This window comes from Hibiscus syriacus, unplaced genomic scaffold, assembly GCF_006381635.1.
Source record: "Hibiscus syriacus cultivar Baekdansim isolate YM2019G1 unplaced genomic scaffold, ASM638163v2 tig00017808_pilon, whole genome shotgun sequence".
In the NCBI taxonomy this organism is placed as follows: Eukaryota; Viridiplantae; Streptophyta; class Magnoliopsida; order Malvales; family Malvaceae; genus Hibiscus; species Hibiscus syriacus.
The window spans coordinates 2,093,298-2,101,969 of NW_024062417.1; the positions used below are offsets into that span (position 1 = coordinate 2,093,298).

The 8,672-nt window shown below is 39.0% G+C and overlaps 1 pseudogene; it reads right to left on the bottom strand.

Moving 5' to 3' along the window:
* Positions 1-249: 249 nt before the first annotated feature.
* Positions 250-8,470, bottom strand: LOC120208923 (annotated as a pseudogene).
* Positions 8,471-8,672: the final 202 nt, after the last annotated feature.

Sequence of the window (8,672 nt, forward strand, 5' to 3'; positions counted from 1 at the left end):
GGCATGGATTAGCAACCGAACTAATTAGGCGAAGTACGTGATACAAGGCTCCTGCCTGACCACTATGACCTAATGAATTATTGTGTTAAAGCATTGAAAAAGTTAACACACTTCTATCTTGATGGTCTGATCAAATGATTGTCATAATACTTGATTGATCATGCTGGAGAACAATCCATCCTAAAACATACATAAAAAGCAATGTAGCAGTTTCTTAAATCTGAGAAATCATACCTGGAAAAACACAATTTAATTGAATATCACAGTATTCAGAACAATGGTGGCATCTGAACAAGTAAGCCCTATGTTGATAAATCAGGCAAAGTAAACGAAAGAACACAAGAATTTTAACGAGGTTCGGCAATGTGCTTACGTCCTCGGTGCCTAGGCGGCGCTAGAAAATTTTATTCAATTCTCATAGGTTTAGGTTACATCTCTATTTATAATAGAAAACCCTGGTACATAATTACAAAATTAACCTTGTACCGTACCGCGGGGGGCGCAGCCCCCGTACCCCCAACCCACATAATCGTAACCCCCTCTACAAGACTTTCTTTGTAAGGACAGTTGATGTTCGCTTCGCTCACTCCGCTCCATCCCCTGTCCTCTTTACCGGTATATTTATGAGCCATACCTTACAAATCTCCACCTTGGCGAATATCCTGCCCCTTAGGAAACATTCAATGTGGGTTGGGTTACCTTAGTTCTTTAACAACTTGAAACATTCAACAAGTCCAAGCAATGCTTGAACTTGTCTGTCGTAACTGGCTTGGTGAACATATCAGCGGCATTATCATCAGTGTGTACCTTCTGAAACAAAATCTCTTCAGATGCAAGCAACTCTCTGATCTTGTGAAAACGTACATCAATGTGCTTAGTTCTAGCACGATATACCTGATTCTTAGCTAAGTGAATAGCACTTTGATTGTCGCAAAGCAGCTGAACTCCACCTTGCTGAACACCCAACTCCTTTACTAAACCAGTGAGCCATAAAGCTTCTTTTGCAGCTTCAGCCACTGCCATGTACTCAGCTTCAGTTGTAGATAGTGCCACTACAGATTAAACAGTAGACTTCCAACAAATAGGTCCTCCACCAAGAGTAAAAACATACCCTATCGTAGATCTTCTATTATCCAAGTCACCTGCATAGTCTGAATCCACATATCCTACAACCAAAGGATTATCTCGTTGACTACCAAAAACAATTCCATGTCCCACAGTACCCTTTAAGTATCGAAAGATCCACTTGACTGCTTCCCAATGTTGCTTACCAGGTTTAGACATGTACTTACAAACTTGACTAACAGCATGAGCTAAATCAGGACGAGTACATACCATTGCATACATCAAGCAGCCAACATCATTAGAATACGGAACCTTTGCCATATCTTCAGCTTCCTTATCTGTCTTAGGGCACTGTTCTGATGAGAGCTTAAAGTGGTTCGCCAATAGAGTGTTAACTGGTTTTGCGCTGCTCATCGCAAACCTTTCTAGCAATTTTTCAACATAACCCCGTTGAGATAGCCACAGTCTCCTTGAGTCTCTGTTCCTGCAAATTTCCATTCCAAGAATTTTCTTTGCAGCACCTAAATCTTTCATATCAAATTCCTGACTCAATAAAGTTTTCAAACCGATAACATCATCCATGTTCTTCGCATCAATCAACATATCATCAACATATAGTAATAGAAAAATAAAAGAACCATCATCAAGGCTCTTAACATAGACACAACAATCATACTCACATCGGTTGTAGCCAATCTTGATCATATAGGAGTCAAACCATTTATACCACTGTCTCGGAGACTGTTTCAACCCGTACAAAGATTTCTTCAATCTGCAAACTAAATGCTCGTTTCCAGGTTGAGTGAAACCTTCAGGTTGCCGCATGTAGATCTGCTCCTCTAAATCACCATGCAAAAAAGCAGTTTTAACATCCATCTGCTCTAAATGCAAATCCCAACTGGCCACCAATGCAAGTACTACTCGGATTGAAGTGTGCCTGACCACAGGAGAAAAAATTTCATTATAATCAACTCCTTTCTGCTGTGAAAAACCCTTTGCTACCAAACGAGCCTTGAACTTGAACTTCTCCCCCTCTTTTTCTGTTACTGCTGGTTTCTTCTTATACACCCATTTGTAACCAATCGGCTTTTTACCCTCAGGAAGGCGAACCAACTCCCATGTACGATTGTGATTCAAAGACTCCATCTCCTCAACCATGGCTGCCATCCACTTGTCGTTTTCCTGACTAGTAACAGCATCATGAAAATTAATCGGATCATCACTGCTAACAATAAGTGCAAAAGAGACCAAGTCTTCAAAACCCAATCTACTCGGAGGCTTTATATTCGTCCGTCTCACCCTATCTCTTGCGAGACTATAATCCTGCAAATCATCCGTAGTGGAACCACAAGAAGTCGGTTGAGGAGTTTTTGGTTTCTCAACTGGAAACTGCTCGAAATCCACCACTGTCGTGTCTTTCTTCTGTTGCAACATGGATTGTTCATCAAAAACAACATCTCTATTGATCACAATTTTCTTCGCAACTGGATCCCAGAACTTGAATCCTTTGACACCTTTCTTGTAACCCAGAAAAATGCACTCCTTCGATTTTGCATCAAGTTTGGATCTCTCATCAGCAGGTACATGCACATAAGCAGGACAACAAAAAATCCGTAAGTTATCAAAACTAACATCATGACCAGTCCATACCTCTTCTGCAACTTTCCCAGCCAATGATGCCTTTGGCGATCTGTTGATAAGATAACACGCCATGTTAACAGCCTCAGCCCAGAAGTGTTTGGGAAGCCCCGCATTCAACCACAAACATCTGGCTCTTTCATTCAACGACCTGTTCATCTGTTCCGCAACACCATTTTGTTGTGGTGTCTTGCGCACTGTAAAATGTCTCTTAATCCCGTTCTCCTTATAGAAGTGTAAGAACTGTGAATCTGTGTACTCCATACCATTTTCAGACTGCAAACACTTGATTTTTCGTTCTATTTGGTTTTCTACCTCAGCTTTCCACAGCTTGAACTTCTCAAAAACTTCAGATTTCTATTTCAAAAAATACACCCAAACTTTCCGTGAAAAATCATCAATAAAAGTAACATAATACCTAGATCCACCCAAAGACGATGTCGTGGAAGGCCCCCATACATCAGAATGCACATATTCAAGAATCCCTTGAGTTGTGTGCCTCGCAGTCTTGAAACGGACTTTAGTCTGTTTACCAAGAACACAATACTTACAAAAATCGAGCTTACAGCTTTTGACACCATGCAGCAGATTTCTTTTTTGTAATTCTGTCATACCACGTTCACTAAGATGAGCAAGACGCATATGCCACAGTTTTGTAGTATCATCACAGGACTCAACTGAATGAACTCCACCTGCAACGGTACTCCCTAACAATCTATAAATATTTCCTGCAGTCATCTTTCCTTTCATCACAGTCAAAGCACCTTTAACAATCCGAATGGTTTCCCTATCCTCATCAGCCTTAGGGATAAAACCATTCTTGTGCAAAGTGCCCAAAGAAATCAAATTCTTCTTCAAATATGGGATATGTCGAACACCACTCAACGTCCGAACAGAGCCATCATACATCTTAATTCCGACATCACCAATACCAACAATATTGCAACATCGATCATCACCCAAATAAACAGAACCAAAATTAACCAACCTGTATGTCGAAAACCATTCCCTATTTGGCGTGATGTGATAAGAACATCCAGAATCAAGAATCCACGCATCCGTCAATTGAGTCGTTGAAATAGAAAGCATATCACCCTCACTGCAATCAGAATTGTCATCCTCGACCACGTTCACAGACTTGGATGAAACATCACGCTTCTCATCAGTCTGCTTTTTCAACTTCGGACAGTCTCGCTTCATATGTCCCGCCTCCTTGCACTTGTAACAGTGAATTGTCTTCTTATCCCTAGATTTGGATCTGGAATTCCGCTTGCCAGACCCTACCTTCTCTGGCTTCCGTCCACGGTCTCGATTACCCTTGACATATAAGCTATCGGCTTGAGAGTTTTCCCCTGCATTCTGCTTCCGCTGGTTGTGAGCCAACAAGGCTGCAGTAATCTCCTCAACATTGATAGTCTCTTTCCCATATGTAAGAGTAGTCACCATGTGTTCGTAAGAGGGAGGCAACGAACACAACAAAATCATCGCTCTGTCTTCATCCTCAATTTTTACATCAAACCGAGCCAAATCAGAAATGATTTGATTGAAGACATTCACGTGTTGCGCCAAATCATGATCGTCCTGCATCTTCAGCCCATACAGCCGCTGCTTTAGATACAATTTTGTCGTTAAGGATTTGGACATAAACTGACTTTCCAACTTCCTCCAAATTTCTTCTGGAGACGATAGATGCATGACGTGATACATAACCTCGTCCGCCAAGCATAATCGTATGGTTCCTGCCGCTCGTTGTTGCAATTCTTCCCAATCTTCCTCCTCCATCGACGCCGACCTTGTAGGTCACAAAGCCTTCAGGATCCCCTGCTGCGCCAACAGATCCTTCACCCTCGTTTGCCATAATCCGAAGTTACCCAGACCATCGAAATTTATGAGCCATACCTTATACCCTAAAAGTTGCTTCCCATCGAAATTGAGAACACCAAGGACAATTTGTTGATATATACTTTGACCGATGATATTTATCCACAAAAGCGGCCTTTTCATCAATGCATCATTTGGAGGCTCTATAGCTAATGCCAACACCCCAAGAGTGTCCATTATCATGTTAACCCATAGTAATTGTACAGCTGTGAGAGGGGCATATCCTGAAATTCTTGCACAAGTCAGCTAATGATAATGTCTTACTATTACAAATATGACATGCCCGAATGCCAACGTCATAGAACAACAAACCTGAGACGCATGCGGAGACAAAATTTATTACAAGAACTACGACCTTAACTGTTAACTGGAACTGCACAAATTTTTGGATGTTACTGTATACTGCACGTCCCCATTTGGCTACATTTACAATAGTAGCAAAATTATCATCAATTATGATGACATCAGCATTTTATTTTGCAACATGTAAAATCAAGGTATTAACAACGTGAAAGTTGGAGTAGAATGAGAAGCCTGTTAAAAAGCTTGATATAGCAACAAGGTCAGCCCAGAATACAAATATCTCATAATCTGATAACAGATATCTTCATATCCAAGAATGGGATAGAATAGTCAAGAGTGTCAAATCTACTTGCATGAATAATAGTGATTGCTGAATTATAGACTCATATAGTACAGCCTGATGAAACTTACGGATATCAAGCACAGAAATAAAATAAAATAACTTTAAAGCAATCCAATAAAACTCATCAGAATCTGCAGTTATCCAAATATCTCTACAGAAAGAAAAAGACCATTTACAAAATTACACAGGTCTTTCATCCAAAAAAGATTGTATACCTTGTATAAGCATGTTAGGGAGAGAAATAAAATGTTAGGAACATGCTCGATAAATAAAAAAGTACGCTTATCCGCCAAAAAAATGCTTAAAATATAGTAGAAAACTAGAAACTGAGACAATTAAATTCAATGATACCAAGAAAATGGAAGAAGCAAACCAGCAATAGATCCAAAAAATCCTTTTGATTGAGAGTCGTTTACAAAATTATATACGTCATTTTCCCAAAGAATGGGAAAAGCATCTACTTAAAAAGAGAAACAGAGAAAAATCTAAATCTTAAAATATTCGCAGGCATAATCTATAAAAAATTGAAGTTGGAACAAAGGTATTGAGAAACCTTGTCTAAAAAAGCCAAAAAAAAAATTCACATCTGGAAAATAATGTGTTTACCTTTCCTAATGGAACAACTAATTCAGGAAGGTCGGGTCAGCAAATAAGTGATAGGGTAGTAAACATGAAATTCAAAACAAAATAAGAGATAATAGGGGAGAAATATGGAATACAAAGATGTTCCAGGAGAGAGATGACATCCAATGGAAACAAGATAATAAACAATAAACTAACATCACATAGGATGGTAAATAGCATGAAAAGAAGTGATCAAAGGCTAGAAGATAAACATATCCAAGCTTGTTAGAATCATCATTATCAAATAAACTATGTATCCACACAAACCTCCGTTCCAGCAATCCCCATTGCAAGTCTGATATCTGACTGGCACAAAGCTGGAGCATCGTTGGTCCCATCACCAGTCACTGCTACAACTTCTCCAAACATATTTCTCAAATGGGTTACAAAATTGAGCTTATCAGAGGCTTTGAACGTGCCGTTACCTGCAATCACAACAGTATTCACAAAAATGTACACCTCTTGAAGCATAAATAAAGTGATAAAAAGTTTTCTACGGTCATGAGAACTTGAATATTTGGTATAATGTCCCTTATCTCATCAAGAGACTTGCTACTGAATTCTGGTCCTTCTATGGCATTCCCATTAGAATGCCACATCTTTTGCTATTGCTTTTGATGTATTAATAGAGTCATCAGTGACCATACGAACAGTAATTCCAGTAGCTAGACAGGTTTGAACTGCTTCCTTGACTACAGGACGCACAGGATCCTCGATCCCAAAAACCGCTATCAAGGTATAGCCACTATCAGGTATGCTATTCTCATTTAAAGTTTCATCTGCATCTTTAACTGCCAAGCACAGAGTCCTTAGAGCATCCGAAGCAAAGCCATTTATGGCCTCTGTTATATTTCTCGCTCGTTCTTCAGATAAATGGACTAGTTCTCCATTGCAGTCAACAACCTTTTCACACATACGTAAAACTATTTCAGCACCTTAACAAAAAGCTTGAATTCTACCGTCAGGCAAAGCCACCAACACAGACATCTTCTTCTTGTCTGAATTGAAAGGCTCAATCTTGAGAATCTTAATCTGTCTTCGGTATGCATCATGATCATCACTCAAAAGAAGCCCAAATTCCAACAGTGCAGTTTCTGTTGGTGTTCCCATAATGGAGTTCTTTTCATTTTCATCCTTCACTACTTCAGCACTACTATTTAGGAATATAGCACGCAGAAGGATGCTGAAAACACTTTCAGATATATCCAGATCGTCGAGGTTCTTGTTCTCGTTACTACCAATGTTTTTAATTTTCTCACATATCCATAACCTATTAACCACCATATGTTTTGTGGTCAGTGTCCCTGTCTTGTCAGTACAGATGCAACTAGCAGAACCCATTGTCTCACATGCAAAGAGATGCCTGACCAGCTCCCTTTCATCCATTAATTGTTTCATTGCAAAGGCCAGGCTGAGTGTCACTGCAATGGTAATCCTTCTGGAACAGCAACGACTATTATAGTTACAGCAATAGCAAAATAGTCTAGAAGAGTCAATGCATCGGTTACTGCTATTATTGGACCCGCTCCATCATACACTCCCTTTCGCCACCCCTCTGTAGCAAGTCCAATCCCTAATGATATCACAGCACAAACCATAAGGATAATCAAGGTCAAGTCTAGGAGTGCATCCCACACAAACATCCAGAAATTTCTTGGAGGTTTTTCAATGTACCGGTTGAAGACATAAATCTTTTGCCTATTAGATACATTTTCCGAGCGGACGCCTTCATCAAGGGAGACTGTAACTTTCTCAGCAATCCCTTCAACTCCCCCATGCAACTTTAAGCGCTTAAAATCATGGCCATGAACAATACAAGCAAGTTCATCTGGTTCAATTCCAAAATTTGCTTCTCTAACCTCATCGGTAAGCTTGTAATCATGTGGACCAGCAGCTGAACATGATCAAAGGATCAGTTGATTTATACAGGAGGGAACGGATAACATAAAAAGAGCAATCATATAAACTTTTTTAACATCAAAACGGCATATCATACCATCAATAAACTGTAAAGCTGCTTTCTGAACAAGAAGAGCAACTCGAATTTTCTCCTGGTTTGCATGAAAATATAATAAACAAATGAAAAGTATTATAAGATCAAAGGAGTTTAGAACAAAAATAATGTATTCATCGCAACTGTAATACTTGGCGTTGTATCAGAATAAATACAGACATTTGCATTCATCAGAAAAATAATAGTATATTCATTGCAATAGAAATCTTAGTGTTCCCAATCATGTTCGCACAGTAATCTTAAAATGTTCCGTCATATTCCCAAAGAAAATTTCAGATTATCGTTGGAATTTATGATCTTGACTGGGAACTGATCTTTGATATGCACAACAATGTATTATGTTCCAGTATCTCATTAGAAATTAATTATTAGGAAAATAACAAATCTCATTATGGATATATTGTTTCCAATGCATCCATATTCATGAATGATTATCAAATAAAGTTCAAGGGGAAATTTGTCTTACTTGAGAACTGATAACGGGAGGCATTTGAGCTTATCAAATAAAGTTCTGATAAGAATAAGGTATGCTTACCAAGATTCATTTCATCAACCATATCCATGCCTTCTACAATTTCCATCATGTCTTTGTAACAAGTCATTTTTTATTTTTTTACTTCAACTGATGATAAAAAAGTATTGTACAACCAATTCCAAAGAAACCTAGCCTGGGCTTTTTAATAGGACTATACCTTCATTTAACATGAAACCATATCAAATGGGACAAGTAAAAGCCATCCTTATCCTTGACTTAAAGGGTATCCCATAGCTTCTTCTAGCGTGAACTGCCTGGGCATTTTTTAC